Source organism: Rousettus aegyptiacus, unplaced genomic scaffold (genome assembly GCF_014176215.1).
Source record: "Rousettus aegyptiacus isolate mRouAeg1 unplaced genomic scaffold, mRouAeg1.p scaffold_m13_p_9, whole genome shotgun sequence".
Taxonomy (NCBI): Eukaryota; Metazoa; Chordata; class Mammalia; order Chiroptera; family Pteropodidae; genus Rousettus; species Rousettus aegyptiacus.
This window is the reverse complement of record NW_023416312.1, coordinates 4,649,572-4,661,441: the sequence shown is the minus strand read 5'-3', so window position 1 is coordinate 4,661,441 and position 11,870 is coordinate 4,649,572. Positions and strand designations below refer to the sequence as shown.

The following is an 11,870-nucleotide window of genomic DNA, read 5'->3' as shown; positions in this document are numbered from 1 at the left end:
AAGGTTTAAAGTGGGTAGAAAAAAACTGCACTGAGAAATCCTCTAATCCTATAGGCAGGATGCTTGGCACGTCACTGGCTGCACTAGCAAACAGCAGTTCTGCTGAACTGAGGCTCTGAAGAGGAACCAGGGCTACTTATAGACAGAGAATGCCAGCCCCCTGCTGGACACTTCAATCACTGCCCAGTCACCTGCATTCCCCAGATGAGAATCCACCAGCGGACTGCGGTTCTTAGCCCACAGGGCTTTAACAGGTACATTTGGCTTCTCATTTAAGATGCAGCACCTGTGGTGGGTAGTTAGTAAGTGTTGTCAGCACTCTGCAAAGGCACTGGTACTACGTGCGTCAATCCAGATGGGACTCACATCCCATTTTCTCATTTTTTCCAATCCATTAGAATGACATGTTAAGGTTGCTATAAAATGAGGTCTGTCTCTGAATTAAATGCATACAGATGCACAGGGTGTCCACATGTGAGCTGTCCCGCTCAGCCTTCCCTTTGTCTCTTTGATCGGGGATACTACTGAGGGAATATAGGCACAGGGCTCATGCTTAAACCTTCAGCTACTGACCTCTGGAAAATCCAGAAGCAGAGCGCACACACGCTCTTTCTTGCAGGTTTGCTAGGCCATTCTCTTTCCCTTTACCATGAGAAATTAAATCAGGAGCCAGCTGTGTTTTGAACTCTCAAAGTTCAGTAGTCTTTTCCAAAAAAATGGGTCTTTTCTCATTAGATCTAAACATGACATGAATTAGCATTTTGATGCAGTTATTTGCAGTTTTTTTTTTTTTTTTTTTTTTTTTTTTTACTGAATGCTTGCCATGTTTTATAGCAGATTTCTTCTAAAGCCCTGAGTGGGAAATGAGTGGTAAAGGAGTTCCAGATAGAATACTGAGGAATTGGGGAGTGGAAAGAAATAACTTAGAGAGTTAATTGGGTGCCAGAAAAGGCTTTATTGAGGAGATACTATTAGATTTGAGCGTAGACCTTTAGCCAATAACTTATAGATAGATACATTACAAGAGTGAATCTTCCATTCTCATGTGGAGCCAGCTCTTCCAGGTACATCACAAGATGCCGGTTACTAACAGGCTTTGCCAGTGATGCTTAGTTTTTTTCAGGGTCCATAAGGAATAAAGAAGCTTGCGCTGATCACTGTGCTTGGGCCCAGCAAGAAAGCCGCCAACCGTGTTGTCATGGAAATTTTCAGTGGCAAGTTACAACACCGAGACTGCTGCCATGCTCCTTCCATAAATCCACAGGGCTTGTACTCCTTTGGGCCAGCAGCAAGGGTTTGATGCTGCATGCCTGCGGGGGCACGGGGAAGGGTGGGGATGTCTCTGTGTAGATCAGTATCACCTGCTATGAGTCAATAACCATCACCCTCGTGGTTATGATTAGTTACTAGCAGTATATCTTAATAATGCAATATATGGACTCTGTGCTTAAATCCTGGCTCCTTCATTTACTACCTTGGCAAGTTATTTGGTGTGTTAAGCTTCAAGCTCCTCGTGTGTAAAGTGGGAATCATTTATGAGGTTAAACGAAATTATCCACGTGAAGACTTCATAATATTTGGCACATAGTAAGTGCTCAATTAATATTAGCTGCTATAACTATAACTAGTATGATTGTTGTGATTGAGAGGGATTATTGTTGTGATTTTACTTCAGAAAAGTTCAATGAGTTCAAAAGATAGACTGACCTCAGATCAATAGGCAAAATGTCCTATTCATACAGGTGAATCAGTACCTCCTCCATTTACATGAAAGACATTATCAAACATCTACCAGTTTCCAGACACTGGGCAAGAGGTTGAGAAAAAGAACATAAACCTACATGTCATTATAAGACCCATCATGATCCCAGCTGCGCAAGCTCATAGTCAGAGGATCTGGCTTCGGAAAAGAAGGGTTTTCATGTAGGTTCTGCAAATGCTTCTGTTTATTCTCTACTGGGTTAATAATGTTGCTTCTCAAAATTGCTGTAGTGGCTTTCTCCTCTGACAATTTACCTTTCTTCCTCTCAAAGACAATGATTGCTTCTGGTATTGTTTTTTTGTCATCGTTACTGGAGGCATAGCCTTGTATGAATTATGCCCAAATTCAGAGGAGTTCACTACTCTTGGACTAGAAGAATTAGCAAGGCATCGAAATGCCTAGGGCTGTCCTGAGAATTTCAAAACAGTGGCAGCAACACCCAGCTCCTGGATATAATACTATATTAAACCAATATCTTTGGGCCTTTTAACCTGCTGAAAGTTCCTTGAGTATTGTTTAAATAGAAATAAACTCTGGCTTCTTAAAAGAAATTGCAACTTATATCCCATCTGCTCCGTAGGACGAAGCAACTACCTTTTCTCCAGAGAAGGTGACATTTGATTCTTAAAGGTTAAATGTTTGGCAGAATCTTTTTAACAGAGAAAATAGTATGCGCCTAGGACAGATGCATGAGGGAATGAGCATGACATTGACTGGGGACAACTACAAGTCCAGAAAAGCCATACAGATTGGAAGAGAGGGAGTGGAGAAAGAGCAGTGTAAAATGCAGCTAGAGGCAGGTTTGGGGGAGATTGTGATGGATCTTGTTTTCCTGTTAAGGGTTTTAGTCCACAGGGTATATATTGGTTCGCAAAGAGGACTCCTGGATGCTGTTTCTCTTGATTTGTTTAGACACCCCTCTGTGCTGACTCAGAGTCAGCCTCACTTCTTGAATCCAATTGAGCCATTAGCGTTTCTTCCCGTGTAAATTAAGCCGATGCTGCTAGATAATGATTTCTCATGCCAATGTTAGCATTATGTGTTCCACAGCACTAGAGACGTGTTCTAATGACTGTTTAGGAGTGAAGATATATTGAGGTTCTACACCTAATATTTTCTGGGATCAAGGATGTTTAAAAAAACTGATTAGAGAATCTTGATGTCATTTCAACTCATTAGTTTTAATGACTCTTTCCATCCCTAAATTATGTGTCACCTTCCGGCAGATCACCAAACATATTCAGACATTTGCTTAGCTTTTTATTTAATGGTGAGCGTGCGATGCTTTTGACTTATGAAAGCGACATAGAACAAATATAATAAAGTCCCTGTCCTCAGAGACTCCAGTTTCCAAATAGAATTGGAGTGTGACTCAGCATCCTTTCTTATGTGTCGGGGCAGGGGTGTCATTTCTATTTCTATTTCAGTCAAGCAAGTCACATTTTCCATTCTTCCAGAAAAGTGGATATTCTGTGGGACTTGAATATGAGGGGTCAGTGACCTGGTAGAATTGGGAGAATAAGTTGACTCAATAGGACCAAAGAGAGTAAAGACAAAGTCTTTTCCCACCAGCTATGTATACGGCACTGTGGCTTCCAGTAGTTGGTGTTTCCGGTAGAGTGACAATAAGCATACACAGATAAAATAAATTAATCATAGAGTGGGTGGAATTTGTAGGTGAAACCAGAGTAAAGAGAAGGGGATGCTCTGGGTCTTTTTGAGAGACAGTCTGCCAGGAACAAAGGTTTGAAGGGGAGAAACAAACGAGAAATAAAGGAGATTGGATCTGCTGGGGAAGACTTTACAGTTAAGCTTTCAGTAGCACTTTAGCTTATAAAACACTGGCTTTTAAAAAATCATCAAGATGGCCTGGGGAGCTTCTAAAAATACGGATTCAGTTTACAGCCATGCCACCCTGAACGTGCCCGATCCCATCTGATTTTGGAAGCTAAGCAGGGTCGGGTCTAGTTAGTACTTGGATGGGAGACCACCTAGGAAGACCAGGTGCTGTAGGTGTAAAAAAAAAAAATACAGATTCAGAGGCCCTATCCCAGACCTACTGATTCAGAATCTCCAGGGATATTACCTAAGAATCAGTATTTTTCATGAGGTCTCCAGGGGATTCCAGCATTTTGCTCTGATGGGGACCAAAGATGCGGACAGTGTGCAATCCAGAGATCATGACAACATGACAGTGCTTGTGTTTGTCCTTTTGCAAAGGGAGAGGGTAAGCAAGAAAGCACATTTAGGAAAATGTTGCTATGGGCTCTTTATAACCAAAGTGTGGTCCTTGAGCCAGCAGAATGGGTATCACCTGAGAGCTTAATAGAAATACAGAATCTCAGGCACCATCCCAGACTTCCTGAATCAATCTGCATTTTAACAAGATCTCCAGAGATTTACATGTACATTAAAGACTGATAAGTGCTGATCTAGGCCTTAGGAAGATCTGGCAGAAAAGGTTAAGAAACCAGAGCTGGATCTGAGAACTGATAGGAGACTGGAATCTTCAATTCAGAATGAAACCAGCAGCTGGACCATCATGAAGCAGAATGAAGAACCACTGAATTAGGGCTTTTTGATATTCCTGATAATGGCTGGGAATTATCCCAGACTACATGACAGGTAAACTGTTTTTGCCGCAACACAAGAGTAAGAATCTCATTACAAATGTAGAAAAATAAACAAGGAAAAGCCCAAGATGGTGATATTTTTTTTTTTAAGACTCATGACTCAGAGAATAAAGAGCAAGAGCAAGAAGGCAGCCACTCTGGAAGGAAATGCTAAACCTGCTTTTAGGCATATTGAGTTCACTGTATGAACAAGGGAAAGCAAGGAAGGCAACAGAAATAAAAACTGGAGTCTGAAGGCAGAGAGGCTAATGATTAAGAGGACTGCCTGAGAATCAGAATGCCAAATGCCAAATAAATAGTTTAAACGTATAGAGAAAGGCTCACAGAGGGTCAAGTGATATCAGGCTTTGAGGAGAAGGTCATGTGGTGAAAGTCAGTGGGAACTGAGCATGATTTCAGCATTATGTTTGTGACAACACCGTGGAGAAGCTGCTGGAAAGATTGCAGCACCCCTTGCTTGAGAAGAATCAGAGATGTCAAATTGTAGTGCTGCAGCAGGAACAAAAGAGACAGGTGACTATATCCAGATCCTGTAAAGCTGGGAACCTGTCAAGTTGCCTTCTCTTCTCAACACTCTGTGACTTTTCATGGGGCTGGGAAACTTAGCAGAGAGATGGGGGGAGTCTACTGGAAGAAAGCATCAAGTTTCATTTTGAGCCACGCGAAGCTGCAGAAGTAAATGTGGATGCCCAGAGAAAGCCCAGAGTGGAGGACAAAACTCTTGGTCAGACCCAAGACTAAGAGAACAGCTGAGATGGTGGTTTTAAAATGTATCCATCAGTACTTAATATTCTTTTCTTCGAGAGGATTAATTTCTTTCCCCTTGTATGTGAGCTGCACTTAGTGACTGGCTCCTAACAAATAGATTGAGGCAACAATCAAAGTGCTTAACGTCTAGATTAGATGCCAAAGGATGCTGCAACTTCCTCTGTGCTCTCTCTCTGAGATCATTTGCTCTGGGGGAAGTCAACCAACATATAGTGAGGGCATTCAAGTGACCCTATGGACAGGTCCACACGGTAGGAAACTGGGGCCTCCTGTCTGCAGCTGTGTGAGTAAGTCCGTTTGAATGTAGATCCTCCAGCCCCGGTCAAGCCTTCAGATGACTGCAGCTCCAGCTGATGTCTTGACTACACTCTCAAGAGACTCTCTGAGCCAGAACCACCATCAAGCCACACCCAAATTCCTGACTCACAGAGACTTAATAAATGGTTTTTCTTTTAATCCATTGTTTTATGGTAATTTTTTATGCAGCAATAGATAATGGCTGGTAAGTAGAATGGTAGAGTTGGGGAGAAGAGAACACCACCAATAAGACAAATACGACAAGAAAGAAATACCAGAAAAGGCAAGTGCTAAAGCTGCAGTTAGACCTTGAGTGGGCAGATAGTGTGTGAGGGAAAAGAAAGTGGTCAAATCCAGACAAATTATGGAGACTAAAGTCCATTTGTTACTCAGTAAACACTAAAATTTCTTATCTGGATAAAATATATGTATTTTTAAAATATTACAAATGAGCTGAACTTTCTTACACAACCATATATCTGGAGATTAAACTATTTATATTACATTTACCCATTTGATAAGCAAGCTTGGGCAAATCAAATAAATTCAAATCAATTCAATGAACTTATTTACCACTAAATCGTTCTATGCCGCAGAGTCTCCATCCATAAAAATACAGGGGTATTTTCCCCTTGCCTATGCTCCACGACAACTGGGGGCATTAGTACTACCCAGGGGCACCTAAGTGAGAGAGTGGCACCTTCCCTCTACCCTCAGTCATCTCTCTTTCCAGCTCTTTCTCCCTCTCTCCTGGAAGAAAGTGATCAGTGCAGCCCTAGACCCCCCTGCAACACATCCCTGTATCATTTCTACTTCCCATTACAGATCTGACAAGACAACACGTTGCGGGGTGGATTCCTTTTTAAACATTTTATTTTGTAATAATAGTAAAAAGAGTTTCCTTTTGTTGACATCTACAAAATTAAGAAGTTAGCCTGAGTAAAATAATCTGATCTAAACTATAGACTTCATTCAGATTTCACCAGTCTTTCTGCTATTGTCATTACCTACTCCTGGCTCCAGTCTAAGATATCACACTGCATTTAGTCATCGTGATTCCTTAGTTTCCTCTTATGTGAGACAGTTTCTCAGACTTTCCTGTGTTTCGTGATCTTGACACTTTTGAAAAGTATTAGTCAGGTATTTTGTAGAACATCCCTCCATTGGGGGTTTGTCTGATCTCTTTTCATTTTGAGACTAGGAATATGAATCTTGGGGGGGGAAACATAGAGGCGAGGTGCTCTTCTCATCACATCATATCAAGGGGGAATGTATTAGTTGCTGCTGTAATAAATTACGATGAATTTAGTGCTTTAAAACAACAGAAATTTAGTCTCTTTCAATTCCGAAGGCCATAAGTCTGAAATGAGTCTTACGGGGCTAAAATCAAGATGTTGGCAAGCCTCGTTCCTCCAGGATGCTTCAGGGAAAATTGTTCCTTGCCTCTTCCGGCTCCTGGAGACTCCCAGCATTCCTTGGCTGGTGGCTGCATCACTCCAACATCTGCTTCTATTATCACATCGCCTTCTCTTCTTCCATAGTCAAATCTCTCTCTGCTCCCCTCTTATATAAGGACTCTTGGATTACACTGGGCCCACCCAGATACCGCAGGATCATCTCCCCATCTCGAGTACATCTGCATCCCTTTTGCCATGTAAGTTTTACCATACAATATAGTCACAGGTTCCAGGGATCGAGACCTGGGTATGACCAGGGACCATTGGGTAGGCAAATACAGGCTGCATGATATCCACATGATTTATCAGTAGTGAGTTACCTTGATCACTTGGTTAAAGTGGTGTTTGCCAGGATTTTCCACTGTAAAGTTATTATTCTTAATTACCATAAATATGACCATGCTCACACCTAAAGTAATGATGGTGACATTACTTAGCCATTCAACACCACTTGTATTAAGTGCTACTCCCTGCCAGACCCAGTTCTAGGCCCTAGAAATAAAAAAAGAACATGGTCCAACTTTTGAGGCATTAATTGCCTAACTAGGAAAACATTTTCAATTTCTTTATGTTTACAGATGGGCTTTCTTTCTAAACAATCTGGATCCTACTTAGGTGACGACCTTTGATTGTATAGAAAGTTTCAGGTCACGTGAAAATGGAAACTAATTTTCTTATAGTTTTTGGAGTATGATTGGACTTTCTGTGACTATTTCCCACTTTTATATGCTCTCTTGGATTTCACCCCCCTTCCCCCACAAAGTGGAGTATTATTCATGGGCAAACCAATAAAATTGCCATCAGGTTGCTCACAAGAAAATTTGGCTTTTATTTTGCTTCCAGATAGTTTTATAGGACAAAAATAATACACCATGTTCTTCTCTAAGGAAGATGCTAGGAAACCGGATTACCAGGAGATTTTTCTCCAGACGCCTCTATAGCACTTCAAAGTCAGAGTGGTTCCACAGGAACTCTCACTCAATATAAAAACCCCGTTATTTCTACTGCTTGGAGGAGGTTTGCCTTAAATTAACTTCAAGTCGTATCTGAAATATATATCCCATACCAGGTTCTTCAAGTCAAATAGTCTTAAAATGGAACAACCGAGAAATACACAGGGAATTTATCATTCTTATACTGTAGAATTCAAGTTTCCTTTCACCCTGCCACAATATAGTGCAGGCAGAATCTTACTCAAATTAACTATTGGTTGTTTGCCTTGGCTGAAGTCACTTTTAAACTCTCTATGCTTCCATTTTTCTTCATATGTAAAAAGGATTTAAATGACATTGAGGTTTTCTATCTTTATTTCATAGAGTTGTTCTGAGTTCAAATGAGATAACAAATTTGAAGGTATTTAAAACAATTTTAAGTTACTATGTAGTATTGTGAATTTTGGAGGTGTGGTAATGGTATTATAGTTAGGTTTTTAAAAGTCCTTATCTTTTAGAACATGGGTCAGCGTAATTTTTCTTAAAGGTCCAAATAGTAAATATTTTAGGCTCTGTGGACCATAGGGTCTCTGGAGAAAGCTGGCAACAGACAATGAATAGGCAAATGAGTAAGTATGGCTGCATTCCAAAATATTTTATTTATAAAAAAGGAGGTTGATTCATGGGCCAGAGTTCGCCAACCTCTGTTTCAGAGAAACTTACTGAAATTCTTAGGGATGAAATGATACGATAGCCAGGAGTTACTTTAAAATATATGGGAAGTAGAGAAGTGGGAAGGGGCAAAAATAAAGCAGGACTGGTCCTGAGCTGATAATTGTTGAAGACAGGCGAAGAGTATGAGGGAGTTCATGTTATGCATCTGTCTATTTTGTATCTTTTAAATCTCCCACAACTAAAAGCTTGTACAATGTTAAAAAATGGAATTTAGAGTTAACAGGATTAATAGCATCAACCAAGTAACTACATATGTATGTGTATCTGAGCCCTCGGCTGCCTCGCATAAAGTGATGCTTCACAGAAGGGTAACGCCATCATTCCAGCCGTTCAGATATGCATTTCTTTGGCTCCCCATCAATCCGGAGGCTGAAGATTGAAGTGTCATGGAGCCCATATGATTTTGGATGGCATTGATTTCAGACTGGCCATTGGACTGTCAGTCTACAAAAATGCCTCTAAGATGCAGTAGAAAAATGGACTGATTTTTTTTTTTTTTTTTACTACCTTCTCTCTCTCTCTCACATCCTTTCTCTTTCTTCTCCATGGCCATACAAGTATATTTTAAATTCTGCTTGTGTCCTACAGAAGCCAAAAATGGAGATCAATTTTTAGTCCAAATTCCTTTTTAAGACTAGGTGTGTTACACAGGGCTCTCTATCATGGATATCAGAGAAACTAGAAACGGCAATGCATTTATCCTTAATTTCCTATATGAAGTATATAGGCTCAAATGATTGTTCTAGACCCTTATACAAAAATCCTAGAGTCTTTTTATATCTCGGTGACAACTAAGTGTTCCATTCCCTACCACCATCTGAAAGCTACTACCAGCATTTACCTTCCTATTTTTTCTGAGCCAGATTTCTCTTTCTTTCCTTTAAATTACTAGATAATGAGTAATACTGAATCTATGGGAAGAAGTGAGGACAGAGGATCTAATAATACAAAGAGCCAACATTGCTTCTAGCTGTCTTACACGTGTTCCCTCATGAGGTCTTTACAATGACGCAATGATATAGTATTATTTACATCCCTTTTACAGATGAAGAAATGAGGTATAGGGAGGGGAAGAAACTGACCTGAATTTAGACGGCTAATAAGTGCGTTTCGGTAACTGGGTGCTTAATCACTATACCACACACCTCTCAGCAGGGTACAAAGGAGAGACAATCATACTCCAGAGTTCTCTGGGAGGTGAAATGGGCAAGCAGAAAAGAGAGAAAAGTGTATTGAAATGCAAGTAAATAGAAACCAGGAATAAATAATTAGGGAGCTGAAAAACTAGTAGGGGAAAAAAAAAATACAGAGCCCTGCAGCTGTGGTTTCTATTTCTTCCCTGGCAATGCTATCCTGTGTTTTTTTGTTTTTCTGTTTTTTGGTTTTTTGCTCTAGGGAAATAAACAGGATGTTCGGTTCCTGTCTCATGTCTACAGTCACATTTCTTTAATATCAAAGTAATTTAAGATGTAGAGTAGAGAGAAGAAACTCACTGGTTCCCAATGGTAACAAGACCTCAACTGTGCTTTCTCTTTCAATAAACAAGATGAAACATCCTCACGGAAACATGAAGGAAATTATGCACCATTTTGCTGAAATGGCTTCAGGGTGACTCTTAACAAGGAACATGCCCCTGTTTGCGATCTCATAGCAAAGAGGCGACTCGTAGGATCTGAGCAACTCCTGCATTATGCTCCGTTTCCCTCTTGCACACCTTATTCCCTGTCCTAATTCCATTTTTGTGTCCCTGTGCCAACAGTGAGGATGCCACCTTTCAAAACGAACAGCTAAATTGTTCTGTTGGGATTAGAAAGACCTCACTCCAGTCATTCAAAAACACCCACTCCTCATCCTCATTTGTAAATGTTCCTTTTGATGATTATGATCAACAATAGTCTTGGTCTTTGCATTTTGTACCATTGGAATCAATTCCTAAAACACATTCCCTTTCCTTAATCGAAGGGCTGAAAATGTGGGAACTCTGCCTTTGAGAAAAGGTTAGCCAATCCCCATCCCAAGGCTATGAGGCTGACTTAAGGGCAATGCATCATTATGGTTATAGCAAAGAAAGCCTAGTTGTCAAGCACCCAAAAAATATAAGGACAGAAAGTTAATAACTGAGCAGGCTGTAGCACACGATGATGTTTATGAACTTCTGAGGCATTTTGTTTGAGATCCAGTGACTTGGAATGGTCAGGGGAGCAGAACTCAATTAACAGCTTTTAAAAAACCTTTAATTAAAAAAATTGTTCAGGTGAAAACCATCAGATCAGAAAAAAGAATGGGGAGACACTTCTGTTACTAGGTGATTCAGAAGAAACACAAACTGTACTCTGCAGGAAAAATATCTTTCATCCTTCCTCAGAAACAAGTATGTACAAAAAGCAGTGTTAAAGCATTTCCTTACACGTAGCTGCTGCAGAGCCTAACCTGGACCCGTTGGACCCTTAAATTCTCACTGTGAGCTCTGGGTCCTTTCAGGAGTGTCGGTATGGGGGAACATGTGTAGGCAGGGGATGGGAGTTATAACTAGCATTTGCTGAGTATTCACTGTGTAGAGTTGATTTTCAACTCTATTAGGTAAGTACCATTATTCGCCCTATTTTAAAGATGAGGAAACCAAGGTCCAGAGAGATGTTATAACCCACCCAAGATTACATGATTTGTTGGTGCTAAAACAAACTCAGATTTCAAACTCAGGCAATCTGGCCCAGAGGCCATGCTCTTCATACCACTGAAGTTCCATGGGATTTGTAAATAAGAACTCTGGCTATCTAGAATCAAATATTTCCCAGGTTTCAAATATCCTCTTCTGCAGTCCCCAGCCAAAGACCCAGTATGGAGGGAACACTAGGACCTGGTCATTTTTTCCCAGTGGTATAGAAACAACAAAATTTCTTCCTAGTTCTCATTGCTTGCCATCCATGTATGCATCCCACTGTGGTGAGGAGCAAAGAACATGACTCTGAGCCATGCAAAATTGGTAAAAACAAGCAGTGCAACTCTCAATACCATTTTCCCCCATATGAGACATGCGACTTGGAGCAAGATTCACAACCTTTATGTATTTCTGTTTTATCATTGACAAAATAGGAATAATAATCTCTAACTCATAAGGTAGTCATGAGAATTAATGACGCATAGTGCTGCTCAGTAAACAGTGGTTCCCTTTCCCAAGATCATTGCCAAATTTTGTGCTTTTTTTTTTAGGTGAGGCAACCCTTGGTCGACATCACAGATTGCAAGGACCTTGTCAGTTTACAATCCCTTATTTTTTATTTTTTTA

General features: G+C 40.5%; 1 pseudogene; it reads left to right on the top strand.

Annotated features, from left to right (window-relative positions):
• Window positions 1-3,659: 3,659 nt before the first annotated feature.
• Window positions 3,660-3,778, top strand: LOC118608090 (annotated as a pseudogene).
• Window positions 3,779-11,870: the final 8,092 nt, after the last annotated feature.